This window comes from Physeter macrocephalus, chromosome 8, assembly GCF_002837175.3.
Source record: "Physeter macrocephalus isolate SW-GA chromosome 8, ASM283717v5, whole genome shotgun sequence".
Lineage (NCBI taxonomy): Eukaryota > Metazoa > Chordata > Mammalia > Artiodactyla > Physeteridae > Physeter > Physeter macrocephalus.
In genome coordinates this window covers 143,983,992-143,998,470 of record NC_041221.1, presented here as the reverse complement: position 1 = coordinate 143,998,470, position 14,479 = coordinate 143,983,992, and the positions used below count along the sequence as shown (strand labels likewise).

The window sequence follows — 14,479 nt, the reverse complement described above, 5'->3', positions numbered from 1 at the left end:
TTCTAACCTTGACTCTGACCCTTTCTAGCCATGTCATGTCATCTCAATACCAAGTCCCTTAACCTTTTTTAGCGATGTGATTAGCAAATCATATGCACTCAATAAATGTTTGTTATGTAATAATAAAATAATAACAATAATACATACCATGAGCTCCATTTACCACTTGTGCTACCTTATTAACTTTTACAATATGTTGAAATTATCTGTGTCCAACCCTATCTCCTGTATTTTTTGGCTCTGGGTGCTTTGAAAAGAGGGATCCATCCTCTTATCTTATTCATCATATCCCCATGGTTGAGCACAGGGTCTGCCACAGAGGAAACTAGTAAAACTTTTGTGGGACAGATATTTGCCAACCCCCTAGCTACCCGGGTTGCCCTTCCTTAAACATAAAATGATAGTTCAGATCATCCACTAACCATCCTATTGTAAGTGCCCCCTTATTATCTATGGGAGACCCCAAAGGGATTCTACACATGTACCTGGAATCCAAAGATGTCAGCCATACTCACCTTGTCCCTCTTTGCTCTGACCACCTCTGTTGCCTTCGATGCTTCTTGGTGACAGGTCACTGCTGCCTCTGCTCTTCATGGGACTGTTGGTGTCTGTGCCAAGGAGTCTGGCTCTGAATGAACGTGCCTCTCCAGGTGCAAGGACGGGCTTCCTCCCTGGGTCTGAGCTCTGCTTCATTAGTTGGGCCCTGAACACAGAGTATTGACTTGTGCCCAGCCTCTCACAAATCCTTCCTGAAGGGTACTATTGGTTTTTGCTTCTAATCCCTTCTTGTTACAACTTAAACCAGTCCAAAGCATCTGGTGGGGTGAGAGGCCACTCCACATCCCCAACTTTTCTCTTCTTCCCACTGTAGCTTCTGCCCTCATTAGAGCCCCGTCTTCTAGTTACAGGGAAAAAGCTTCCAAATTTATGAATGGGACAAACTGATGTAAGGCAGGGGAGGATGGGCAGTGTGGAGGGAGAAGAGACTTGTTCATATTAGGCAAAGCTAGTCAAAAATATCCCACTAAATAGAATATCCCCAAATACCCTGGTCCATGTTAAAATTAGTTTTGCCATATCCTGAATGTGGTGGTGGTTACGTAACTCTATACATCTGTTAAAACTCACAGAACTGCACACCAAAAAATACAGTTAATTTTTACTATGTACAAATTTTAAAATAAGTTGTACAGTTTCAGTTGTGCCAGAGTTTTACCGGGCAGATCACACTCATGACGTTTTTCTTGTGACTTGGCTGTTCTTGGAAGATTTTATTTTCCAGTTTTCCTTCCCAATAGACTAAATATTCATTTATTCGATTTTTATTGATAATAAAACATGGATTAGTTAACGGCCTTTTCAAACATAAATAGATTAAACCCAACAATATCAGGATGACTAGAGGACAAAGAACAGCAAAGCACAAAAAAGGGCCAGGAGCCTCTTATCTGGACAGTGATAACTCTGCTTGGCTGCCCTTTATTTGCCTCTATTCTCTGCTAATTCAGGCATCCGGCTGCTCAGTGTTCAAAGCAGGTTCATACAGACTTTGCCACATAGCAAGTTACTAAAGAGAGCCTATCTTTGAATTCTTGTGGTCTCATACTCTCTTGCTCAATACTGTTAATCCCCTTTGGAATAGACTGACTTCTGGACAGCTCTTTCCTGGCCAGAGGCAACCTGAAGCTTCTCTCCTTCTTCTCTGGATCCTCATCCACTTTTCAGTTGCAGACATAATGTCACAGCATCTGAACCACCTGTTCCATTTCACAGCCCCTCCAGCACACGAGTCTATATCTCCCAAAGCCACATCCTCTCACAGAAGTGCATGATCATCCTTTCATTCACAGGGTTGTGGGTTCCTTTGGCCTCCAAGGGCCCTTGGTTCTTGGGCAACTCTGACCCACTGGAAAGCACAAATGCAAATCCAACTGCCCGTTCGTATTTCTATCCATTCAACTCTTACCAAGGAGTATCCACTCTAAGCCAGGCTCTTCCTGAAGTTCAGAGTCTCTTACCTCTAGTAGCTTATGTTTTACTGGAGAGGCAGAGAGTAAGCAAGTAAAAAAAATACATCAATGAATTAGTTACAGAGTGAGATGAGGACTGTAGGTGACATAAACGGAGTGCTAGAACAAAAAATAATGGGATGGGGGGATAGCTGGTCAAGGGGAATCCTCTCTGTAAAAGAGATACTTAGGCCAAACCAGAAGAGAAGCATTTCAGGTTTATGAAACAGTAAACGCAAAGGTCCTGAGGCCAGAGAGCTGTGCATGACTAAAAACCTATAGCCCAGGATGGCTAGAGCTCAGTGGGAGAGCAGAATGTGTGAGCTGGGGTAGAAGAGGTAGCAGAGTTCAGGACAAAAGCTCCCTGGAGGCTGAATTGAGGAGTCTGAGCAACAAGCCTCTCTCATCAGGTCTGATTTGGGTTTGGGGGAGTGGGAGATAATCATACACTCCAGGATGTGTAGCAAAGTAAGAATAAACATGACCCTCTGTGGGAAGTTTGATTCTTACAAACAACAAATTGCAAATGTTTCTCCATTTTCAACTTTATTTAGAGGAAGCTTTGTTAGAAGTTATTTCCTGACATAGAATGATTGTCTACAACAGGGGTCCCCAACCCCCAGGCCGCAGACTGGTACCGGTCCGTGACCTGTTAGGAACCGGGCCACACAGCAGGAGGTGAGCGGCAAGGGAGCGAAGCTTCATGTGCTGCTCCCCGTCGCTCGCACTACCGCCTGGACCGCCCCCCCACCGCCGCCGCCATCCCAACCATGGAAAAGCTGTCTTCCACAGAACCGGTCCCTGGTGCCAAAGAGGTTGGGGACCACTGCTCTACAAGGTAAACTGAGGACTCCAGTGAATGAATCATGTGAATGACATGTGCCCAGGGATGCCACAGTGTCTTGTTCTAGGGTCTTATTTATTCTGTGGCGTTTATTGAAATGAAGCCAACCACTCTGGCTTCATTATAGGAAAGGTATTCACAGTTTGGTTTCCGTTCTTTTGCAGCTACATTAAAACTCCTTGTCCAACTGTTTAAATTTTTAGCAGCTCTTAGTGGATGGAAGGTATGCAGACTTCAAGTTTGTGAGTTCAAGAGAAGTATTGATTTATTTCAGCAGTTTGGATTTGGAATTTGATTTCCATCTTCTTTGTTCCTTCCTCTTTGTCTCTGCCTACTTTTTTTCTCTCTCTCTCCCTCTCTCTCTCTTTCTCTCTCTCTCATACACACACACACCCCTCCATCTTGCAGCTAAGGCACCCAGAGTCAAATAAACTTAAAACAAGCTTTGAAACTTTTAAGATAACCCCCATGGTGTGTTGCTGATAAGGTGCTTCAGTCCGTGGCAGGCTGCTATGCAGTAAATACGTAACAGGACATTTGTACCAGTTGAGCAAAGTGTGGACAACCAGAAGAGAAAAAATAGTATTTTTTTTCTGCAGACTAGAAGAAATTAACAATAGAAAACCTTAACATTTTCAAGTTTATAAATGAAATAATAGAATCAAAGCTTTCTTAATCTCCTCTGAATGGTGTTTCTGGCCTGGTAGCTCCACTGAACTATTTGTACCAGAGGCTTCCTGGCAGGGAAACTCGGCCTGGAAGGCAGAACAGCCTGATGCCTGGCACATCTCAGGGGCTCGTAGTGGCCATTTATTATTTTCAGGCTGTCAGCTTCCATTTTGCCTTCCTAACAGCACCCCAAATTTACTGGGGAAGTAAAATCTCCCCTATTGTGTGTAGTCTTGGTGAAAGGACTAGATCTTTCCTTCCTCACTCTCTGATTCAGAACAGGGGAAGGAGGAGATACAAAGCTAACTTCAGCCTGTCTGGTGTGTTCTCCAGTGACTTTGGACTTGGTTGAGTGACCCAAGGATGGAGAACTGGTAGAGGCCATTTGCCATATCAGGAGGGATGGCACGCGGTCCTGATGGAGTTTCTTTGTGAACCAGGTGCTTCACTTTCTGCTTTTTGGTTCTCTGGAACTCTTCCTGGTACCTGATTCTCCAAGCTGGGCTTCCAGTATCTTAACAATTCTGTATGTCCCTAAATAACATTCCAATAATTTCCCTTTTGCTGAAGTTATCTAGAGTTCTTTTCTGTTGCTTGCTGTTGAAGGCCTTAATTGAGATGGTACAATAAATGTTCCTAGACTGAATGAATTAATGGAATGAATTATATTTCAAGCCTTTTGTGATTTTCCCTTTCTTTTGTCATAGAGAATTAAATCTCATCTGTAGATGAATTTTCTTGGAATTTGGAAAAATATCAAAGTTTTATACAATTTTCCTTTTGGAGGCAAAGCTATTTTAAAAAAACAATTAAACCTAAGTTTTAAATATAGGCTTATTATATGGTAGTTAGAAAATAAAGGTAAACATAAAAAAGAATATAAAAATTTCATAAACATCTTTCTATATAATAAATATCAGTTGACAAAACAATGTTTGATAACTGAATGGTATCTCATGGTAGAGATAATATATTTAGATAATCCCCCATTACATTTGGGCTATTTCCAATTATTCACTCTTATAAAAGATCCTGCATTGAACATGCTCTTGGATAAACCTCTGTAAACATAGGCTTTTTATCCTTATGATACATTTTAAGTAGTAGAATTGTTGGGCCAAAGAGTTTGCATGATTATAATCATTTTACTTATAATAGTAGCCCCTTTTAAATGAAGCAGATAAAAAGGAACTTTTATTGTGGGAGTCTTCTTCTGCAAAAGCAAAACAAAAACAAAAACAAACATAAAACAAAGAAAAGGAAAGAAAAGTCTATGATTTAAGCTATGAATCAAAGCAGTCCCATTTAAAACCTCATTGCATTAACTGAGGTGCTTCATTTGACCAGCCCAATTAAATAGAGCCAGAGGGTACAAGAAAAAATTATTAATAGCCCTGTCTGTTCAACACAACCAGACATTGCACTTGCTCTCTTCATCCATTCATTCAAGAAATGGTTACTGAATCCCTACTGTGCACCTGGCATGGGTCTAGGGGCTGGGATGTAGAAAGGGAGGTAAGACCTGTTGTCCACCTTGGAGGCACTCGCTATCCAGTGTCCAAGCAGACCTTTAAATAACTCACAGTCACAGAGTGTGGTGGTAACTACTGCAGTAGAGAGAGGAAAACAGCATTGTGGGAACAGAGAACCTGGAGCAGTTTCAACCTGTGCATATAAAGTCCATTCTTCTCTCTCGTTCCCTTCTCTCCCGTTAGAAAGCACCAATTGAAATGGGATATACCTTGAAAAATACAAAGTTCTGGAGAATCAAGGAAGGGAGAGATCACGAACAGCTCCATGGAATCCATGAGCGTTGAAGAGAGGTAGGACAGGCAGCATCTGGAGGAGGGCACTCTGGAGAGGACATTGTGAGCACTGGTACAGACAAAAGAAAAGCAAGTGTTCAGGGAAGAGATTGCTTGAAACACAAGGTTTTGGGTATACCAAGAAGGCTGAAAAGAGGGGCTACCTTGGATTGCTGTTAATAATAAGACAAGGCATTCGTGTGTACCTCCATAAGTAAAAGAGAGGCATTGTATTAGTTACCTATTCCTGGTGCAACAAATTACTTAGTGGCTTAAAACAACCCAAATTCGTTATTGTACAGCTCTCTAGAGCAGAGGTCTGACGTGAGTCTTATGGCACTAAAATCAAGGTGTGTTCAAGGCTGCCTTCCTTTCTGGAGACTCTAGAGGAGAATCTGTTTCCTTGCCCCCACCTCAGCTTCTGTATTCCTTGGCTTAGGACCTTTCTTCTTCCTTGAAGGCCAGCAACAGCTGCTCAAGTCCTTCTCACACTGCATCACTCTTGACCTCCTCTCATGCCCATCACTTCTACTTTCAGGGACCCTTCTAAAGGCCCACCTGTGCAACCAGGATAATCTCTCATCTCAAGATCCTTAACTTAGTCACATCTGATTCAGTCCAATGAGAATAGGGAGGAGAGAACAGCTGCCTGTGGAAGAGTGGGGAGAGACTCCGTAGGAAATGGGAAGAGGTTGAGTGGAGGCTGGGGAGAAGGGGAAGAGAGGTAGAGTTGTCAGAGATGATTCAGGCTTTGCACTCCCAGGAGGGTGAGGATAATGGTGTCATTCATCAGGAATATTTGGTTTAGGGAACTGGCATAGTGGTAAATTTAAGTTTGGATCTTTAGAGAAATAACTGACAACTTTTCCACTTTCAAATTTTGAATGGGGATATGAGATCAATAAAGATTCAAGACATATACAACCCAGGCAGAGAAATAATGGGTGGGAATGGCTGAAAGTGCAGAGTGTTGAGACAGAGACAGGGCACAAAGAAGGTAAAGAAGAGATACCTAGGGTGGGGAGAGACTGAGGTGGGAAGAGAGAGAGAGAAGAGAGAAAAAGTGTACAAGTAAGATGGGGAAGAAACACAGACCATGAGGAAGACGGACCAGGTTGGCAAAAGAAGGAGGAAGAGAAAGGCAGGAATATCAACAGACAGAATCTGAGAAAGGGACCAGCTCAGAGGTTTCTGGCATGAATACGTTGGTCAATTTAAATTTCCAGTTCACTTGGGTTGTGCTCACAATTGTAAGTTAATAATTTTTAAGATTGTCTGGAAAGATTTATTTACTTTTGCAGGTTAATTACTGTCACAGCTCCTCTGTTTGTCAGGCTTCCACCAGACTCTGTGGTCCCGGAGGGGGTGAATTACCCTACCTATAGGACCTTTGGCCCCTCACCTGTCTCATCAAAGGAAGACTTATTTCCTCTTCCCTTCCCCAAATGGCTTAACTCTTTAATTGTTTTGTCCCTGGAATCTGAGGCCTTGGAAAGATGTGTTGAGGAAAAATGTTTTTCATTCTTTCACAGTTTTCACAGATATTACAACGCACTAGTGACACACAGGCAGGAGCTTTGGTAAGTCTCAACACAACTGGGAGTTTATGGTCCCCGTTTTACAGATGGGAGCGGTGGGTCTGGGCTTTCGTCTAACCACATGCTCAAGGTCACAAGTGGAAAAAGGTGGGAGAATAGGCTTCCTGCAGATGGGGGAAGCAAAACAAGTATTGGCAGGATCACTTAGGAAGACCAGTCGATTGAAACACTGACCCTGGAAAACCTGGAAGCCTTGTATCTAAGGGACTACGGATCTCACTCTGAACCCTGCTCCCAAACTAACTGTGCCCAGGCAGAGTCAGAGGCATGAGAAGGAAGTAGGCTGTAGATTTCCCTTAGCACGGACACCAGAGGCACTTTCCGTCTTCACGTTTATTATCTTTCAGTAGAGGAATGGGTACTCAGAGAGGTTAACCAACTTGCCCAGGGTTACCCAGAAGCCAGCAGTGAGCCCAGGGCTAGCTTCCTCTGTTGGGCAGCGCTCCCCGGGGAAGGCGCCCCGCTGGCCCGCCCCGAGGGGTGAGGTCCCTCCGTCACCCCTGCGCCCACTGCCTTGCGCGCCCGGCCGCGCCACAGCCACCCCCGGCATCCGCAGGGGGCGGCCGCGAGGACCACGCGGGCTGGGGGCTGCTGAGCCTGCGGAGCCAGTCTCGGCCGGCCGGGAGGAGGACGATGCTCGGCCCGCCCAGGTGAGCCTGCGCTGGGGTCCCTCCGCCCGCAGCCCCGGGCGGGCCCGCGCCTCGCGCTCGCCAGCCTCCCAGCGCAGGGGCTGAACCCCGCACCCGAGGGGGCGGCGGGGAGGGCGCAGGCAGCGGCTGGGAGTGCCGCGGCAGAAGCTCGGCTCCGCGGCGAGGGGTGGCGGGTCCGGTCCGCCAGGGCGCCTCGCTCCCTCGCCTCAGGCGGAGGGTAGGTGCGGCGAGGGCGCAGGGGTCACGACCCTGCGAGCCCACGTGTTTGCGGGGACGCGGCGGGGGCGGGGCGGCGCCACGGCGACGCCGCTGGGGGCTCTGGACTTATGGGACCCGGCTTTACCTCAGGGATGGGCTGCGTGGCGGCTCAGGCTGTAGGTGGGCTGGCTGGTCGTGTAGGACATGCCTCCAGCGTGGGACCACTAGGGTTGGGGCTAGTACCCTACACTTGTGTACGTAAGTACTTGTGAAACTGCTTGTGTGTTCGCTGGCTCTGTGAGGTAGTGTGTGTAAAAGGGTGTGTGTGTGAGAGAGAGACATAGGCTGTGCACATATAACCGTGTGTGTGTGTGTGTGTGTGTGTGTGTGTGTGTGTGTGTGTATGTGAGAGCGAGAGAGAGAGAGAGAGAGAGAGAGAGAGGGTACATGTGTGGACGGTATGGATGGTCTTAGATGTGTAACGGAGAGAGTGTACTCTAACTCGTGTGTGTGTGTGTGTGTGTGTGTGTGTGAGTGAGACAAGATATGCATACCCGAAGTGTATACCTGGCTGTGTGTGTAAGTGACCGTGAGTGTGTGGGCACGCTGTGCTGCATGAAGCGTTCGCTGTGGCTGCCAGGGCTAGCTTCCTGCAGTTGTCTTTCACAAAATCCCAATCCCAATTTAAGATGCATTTCTTCTCAGCTTGCTACCCAGTGTGTGGCAGTGTGCTGTTAGTTGCCTTTGGAAGAAGTGGCTGTTGATACAAGGAAGTGATGGCTGGCAGAGGTGGAGAAGTCATGGCATGAGCTTGTCTTCCTAGAAAACATTGGCTTGATTTCCCATTGGTTCATTAAAATACACAAAAAATGTTTCTTAGGGTACAGGTTTGGCATGAACCAAATGGTGGCTTTTGATGGAAGGACACTGAGGCTAGTTTGCTCTCCTGTCTTAATATTGCTGGGACGGAGTCCCCAGGTCAAAAGCTGTGGGTGACCCTGGAGGTGGTGGGTGGTGTTTGCCTAGTCCCCTGTGTGGAACTTCAGCATCGGTGATGAGGGAGGAGAAGTTGCTGCGTGCTGCTGGTGAGCCCAGATGATGAAGGGAAAGGACACTGGTGATGGATAAAGTTCCCTAGAAACAAGGAAGAAGTCAGCACATGGGATGAGACTCGTGGAGCTCTGAGAAGCAGCTCTCAAGAAATGATGAGTAAAAAAAAAAAAAAAAAGAAAAAGAAATGATGAGTGCGGAAAAAATTAGTATAGAGTAAAGAGGATTTGCATCATTCTCGAGTCATTTTTCCGTCTTACGTTTATTTTTTCCATGCCACCCTTACTTAGCCTACACTCACTCCTGTGTTTTGGGAAATGTCTTTGTTATAATTATTATTGTCTTTGTTATAATTATTATTGTACAGTTCAGTGGGTCATCATTTAAACTCCAGGAGAACTGTAGCACATCAGACTAGCAGGAGCTTCAGGGAGTTTTCAGTTCAGCACATGTTGAGCAGACAGAGGTCCTAGGGCTCAGAGGACAGTGATGCTCTTGGTTCCTCTGAGTTATCTGGATATCACTCCTGAAGCTGCTCCTTCTAAGGGCCACAGTGGCCTTGTAACCTCCAAACTGAATGTGTTTTCTTCCACTCGAGTTCTCCCGGACCTCCCTGACACTGTTCATCCCCTCATCTCTTTCCCTAACTTCACAGACTGAAGAACAGCACCTGAAACCCAGCATAAGTACCTGCTACCCAGACCACCTCCTGACTATCCCATCTATTACTGAACCACCACCATCCTCCAAGTCACCCTGGCTGGGAACTGAAGTCACCTCTTTATTTCTCCTTTTTCTTTATCAGTAGCGACCACAGCTTAATCAATAGGCGGGTCTTATCCATTTTTGCTCAGTATCTCTTGAACCTAATTTTTTTGTTTGTTTGTTTTTTATTCCCACTTCCAGCACCTAATCAGGTGAGACCCATATTCAGGGATTTCCAGAGATAGGAACAGATAAAGACTGTGATCATTGAAAAATGCAAAATAAAGGCACATAGAGAAGTCCCTTGATATTATCAGTGAATAATAAATAAGTTCTTTGGAAGAATCTGGATCTTCTGATGGTTGTAGTATTATGTGACCTAGATTAAGTCTCTCGGCCTTTCTAAATCTCAGTTTCTTCATCTGTGAAATGAAATGGAAGATTTCAACTAGAATCTATTTGCTAAATCATATCCAAGTTTTTTTCCAGCTCTAAAATTATCTGATTATCATTGATGTTCTTTGTTTTAGTGAGAAAATTTTATCCTAATGTCTTATGATTACCTTCCAATATCTAACCGTCTTTTTAAAAAAAAAATTCAGTTTGTCTTCAGGGAAAGGAATTAGGCAAAGGGAAAAGGGTGAAAATGCACTATTGACTTAGTTTTGTGGTTGAGCATTAACTGCACACATCAAGCCTTAGAGTTGAAAAGGTCTTATAGGTCACCCATTCTCACCTCCCATCAAGTGCCAAAATCTTCCATACTATTGCCTTTTGGAAAATTAAAAAAAAAAAATCTATCAAGCCTTCTTAAGGTAACTTCAAACAACGTTGTAATTCAGGGTTTCTCAAACCTCTTGTACCATTAATGTTTTGGGCTAGATAATTTTTTGTTGTGAGGGCCTAGCTTGTCCATAGTAGGATGTTTAGCAGCATCTCTGGCACCCATTAGATGCCAGTAGCAACTCCCTGTTGTGATAACCAAAAATATCTCCAGATATTACCAGTATCTCCTTGGGGGACAAAGTACCCCCCAAACACCTGTTGAGAATGACTGTTGTAATTCAAACACAAGTCTTGGGGCCTTGAACAGAAAGACCGTACAACAAAGTATTTTAGTAGATAGATGAACTGCTGTGTTGCTAGCTGCTTTTCCACCTCCCTCCAAATTAGCCACCCTCACACGTTTACCTTTATGCCTCCTGGTTTCTCACTGCCTTGTTGCTATGTCTGGAAATGCTCAAGATGCTGCTGAAGGCTGAGAAGTGTTTTAGAGACAACTTAGTACGGATCCTAATAGGTCACATTAATCCAGCCCTTATTATGTGCCAGACACAGTTCTAAATGCTTTACATGGATAATCTCATTTAATCTGCATTAAGAATCCTATAAGAGAGATACTTTATTCTCTTTGTCTTAGAGATGGGCTAACTCATACTTAGAGAGGTGGAATAACATGTCCAAGTTCATTTAGCTGTGAAGTGGTGGAGCTGGGGTTGGGCTGTGTGCTCCAGAGTCTTTGTTCTGAAACTTTGTTCCCCACGTTAAACTGCCTCTGAGAATGGGATCTTGATGTTACAGGGTAGAAATGATCTTAAACATTGTCTGTTTCAATTGTAGAATCAAGTCTGCTTCTAGGAAGATTAGAGACTGAGGTTGATAGTTGTGTTCAGTTGACATATTGTGACTTCCTCCCTTTTTTGTCTTCTCCTCTCTCTTTGTAATTCAGGCTATTCAGAAATAGCTCTAAGGCATATCCAGAGTGAGAGAGGTGGTGGCAGGGTTGGTTAAATTAGGGGAGAAGGGCTCAAGGGAAAGGAAGAATGGCAGAAAGAAGCAAACAATGGATGAGACATTTCTTTTTCCATTAAGTCCTCACTATCATCTAAACTTTAGATATCTCTTTTATCACCCAAATTAAAGTTGCCATATTTTTATCAATTCCCTCCTTCTGTATTCTTCTTGGCCTGCCCTTTCGTTCTTCCATTCTGCTTGCTGTTTTTATACTTTGGGGCAGTAGAAAGTAGTACACATTTGGACAGAGGGAAATATAAGTGTAATATAAATAGCCACCAAACAGGCTTATCGATAGGACTAACCTTAAGTATAGTCAGAGTAAGAATGACTACTTTACCAATTACCATTAATATTGAAGATCCAAGGCAAACCCTAAGAAGGTTGACTATTTCCTTTAAGACCCTATATCAACACAGAGATTGCTGATCCCCACTCCTAGAGTTTCTGATTCAGTGCTTCTGGGTTGGGGTCTGAGGATTTGCATTTCTAACAGATTCCCAGATGATGCTGATGCTGCTGGTCCAGGGACCACAATTTGAAAACCACATGGTTAAGACCTAATAACCAAATAAAGCTCACAACTCACCCACTTGAGATTTTTTAAATAAAAAGATATCTTATTTTTAAGATAACTAAATATTTGGATTTAGGAGAATCAATAAATAAAGCAAGATTGAAAGACAGTAACTGCTAGCGGCTAATTGACATCTCTCACTAAGCATCTAACCTTTGCCTCTCGTTTTGAATTTCAGAAAAACGTATTCTTTTTCTCAGCTGTGATATTTCTGGGTTAATAGTTCTGATCTTAGATCTTTTCTTGTTCCCTCCTTCCACCTACCACTCAATTTGGGTGATAAAAGTCCTCATTAGTCACAGAATAATCCAAATAAAAAGTACTTTAATATCTTGTCTACTGCCAGATAAATTCTGACCAGTCTTTCTGAGATTAAGAAATACATGTTATCTGTGCATCCAGCTTTTGCTTCCTGTTGCTTTGTACATTTTTCCCTTTTGAATCATCAGCAGCACAATGAAGAAACCCAACAGAAACTCCAGTCAAAACATTAATATGTAACTGATTAATTTTTTAAAAATTTCAATCAGAAAAGTTTCTTTTAAAACCAAATTTCAAACTCAGTCAACTCATTCCTTCTTGACTGCCAGCATCAGTCTCTTTTTGCATGACCACACATCCTCCACCTAAACAAGGTGTCTCCGAGTACTTACTCAGAAAGATTTAGTGATTGTGAAACTCAGACGCAATTTAAATAATGTTTATTGGACATTTACTCTGTACTGTGGAGTTGTTACACCTAGTCTTTTTAAATTTTTCAGTCAGTCACTGAGAGATGAGGGGTTTTTGTTGTTGTTGTTTAGAGATGAGGAAACCAAGGCCTGGAAATATAAATAAACTCTTATATTATTAGAAAACTAATTGTATTAGTAAATATATTTTTTTCCTCATACATAATAAAAGCCAACTTTAGCTTGCTTAAGCAGAAAGTGAAATTTATTGGAAGGATAATGGGGCTTCTCATAGATCAAGGAACTAGATCCCAGGAAGGAAGGGAACCAGGTCATCTCTGGAGAACTCAGTTGCAGGCATTCACAAGCTTTTTCCCATTGCTCTTCAGTTAATATGACACATTCCCACAAGTGTGTCTCTTGGTTCAAACTCTCAAGAGAAAGGATCTGATGGCCCAAGGTCATAGCAGAAGAGTAGTTGCTGTGGGCTCACTCTTGTATTGTGTTAGGTATTCATAGTAAAAGTAGTCTAGAAGATGCTTGAATGAATATCTCCTGTTGTCACATACCTAGTTGGCAGAGACAGAATTTGAACTCAGGTTTGACTCTAAATCTGATGCATGTCTCCTACCAAAGGGATAGTTGAGAGAGAAACACATTAATTTAGCATGTAATAATGGCCATTTGCCTTTATTTTCAAGGTCCTCCCCATGTTAGCCATTCCCTGCATAAGGTCTTGCACCTTTCATTTGTGCATACCTCCTGGTTTCTCATACTTCTGTGACTGCATCCTGGCTCCTCCCTGTGCATCTGGTCTCTATGCCATGTGGCCTGGCTTCTCACTCCGCTCATGCATGTCATGTCTCTGGCTCACCTAGCACAGCTCTTACTCACAGATTGTACGAGCTGAAGGGATCTATCATCTTGTCCCATCTTCTACCTGTACAGTAAATAATCATTTCTAAAATATGACAAGCACTTACCATGAGCATTGCAGAGAGCTCTATATCTGATCCAACTCTTCTAACAACACTGTTGTTGCCTTTTTGGGGGTTTATTTCCCAATATTTTATTGTAAAAAAATACTTAAAAGTTGAAAGACTTGTATAGTGAATACCCATATACTTACCACATAGGTTCTACAATTAACATTTTACTAACTTGTTCTATCATATTTCTATCTATTCACTCCTCTGTCCATTCAGCAATTCATTTTTTGGATGACTTCAAAGTAAGCTGTTCCATTTAAAAAAATTTTTTATTTTTATTTTTTAACATCTTTATTGGAGTATAATTGCTTTACAACGGTGTGTTAGTTTCTGCTTTATAACAAAGTGAATCAGCTATACATATACATATACATATACATATATCCCCATATCTCCTCCCTCTTGTGTCTCCCTCCCACCCTCCCTATCCCACCTCTCTAGGTGGTCACAAAGCACCGAGCTGATCTCCCTGTGCTATGCGGCTCCTTTCCACTAGCTCTGTGTTTTACATTTGGTAGTGTATATATTTCCTTGCCACTCTCTCACTTTGTCCCAGCTTACCCTTCCCCCTCCCCATGTCCTCAAGTCCATTCTCTACGTCTGCGTCTTTATTCCTGTCCCTCCCCTAGGTTCTTCAGAAAGTTTTTTTTTTTAACATTCCATATATATGTGTATATGTGTTAGCATACAGTATTTGCTTTTCCCTTTCTGACTTACTTCACTCTGTATGACAGACACTAGGTCCATCCACGTCATTACAAATAACTCAATTTCATTTCTTTTTATGGCTGAGTAATATTCCATTGTATATATGTGCCACATCTTTATCCGTTCATCTGTCAATGGACACTTAGGTTGCTTCCATGTCCTGGCTATTGTAAATAGAGCTGCAAGGAACATTGTGGTACATGACTCTTTTT

General features: G+C 43.2%; 1 protein-coding gene across 3 annotated transcripts in view; it reads left to right on the top strand.

The window, feature by feature from the left end:
- HTR4 (5-hydroxytryptamine receptor 4) overlaps window positions 1–14,479 on the top strand; it is a 338,048-nt gene that overhangs the window by 128,440 nt on the left and 195,129 nt on the right. Inside the window, exon 1 of one of the 3 annotated variants that reach the window (XM_024128060.3) lies at window positions 7,526–7,575. The exons of the other annotated variants lie outside the window; for them this stretch is intronic. The gene's annotated coding sequence lies outside the window, so the exon portion shown is untranslated. Of the gene's footprint in view, window positions 1–7,525; window positions 7,576–14,479 lie in introns of those variants that run through there. 3 annotated transcript variants of the gene reach the window in all.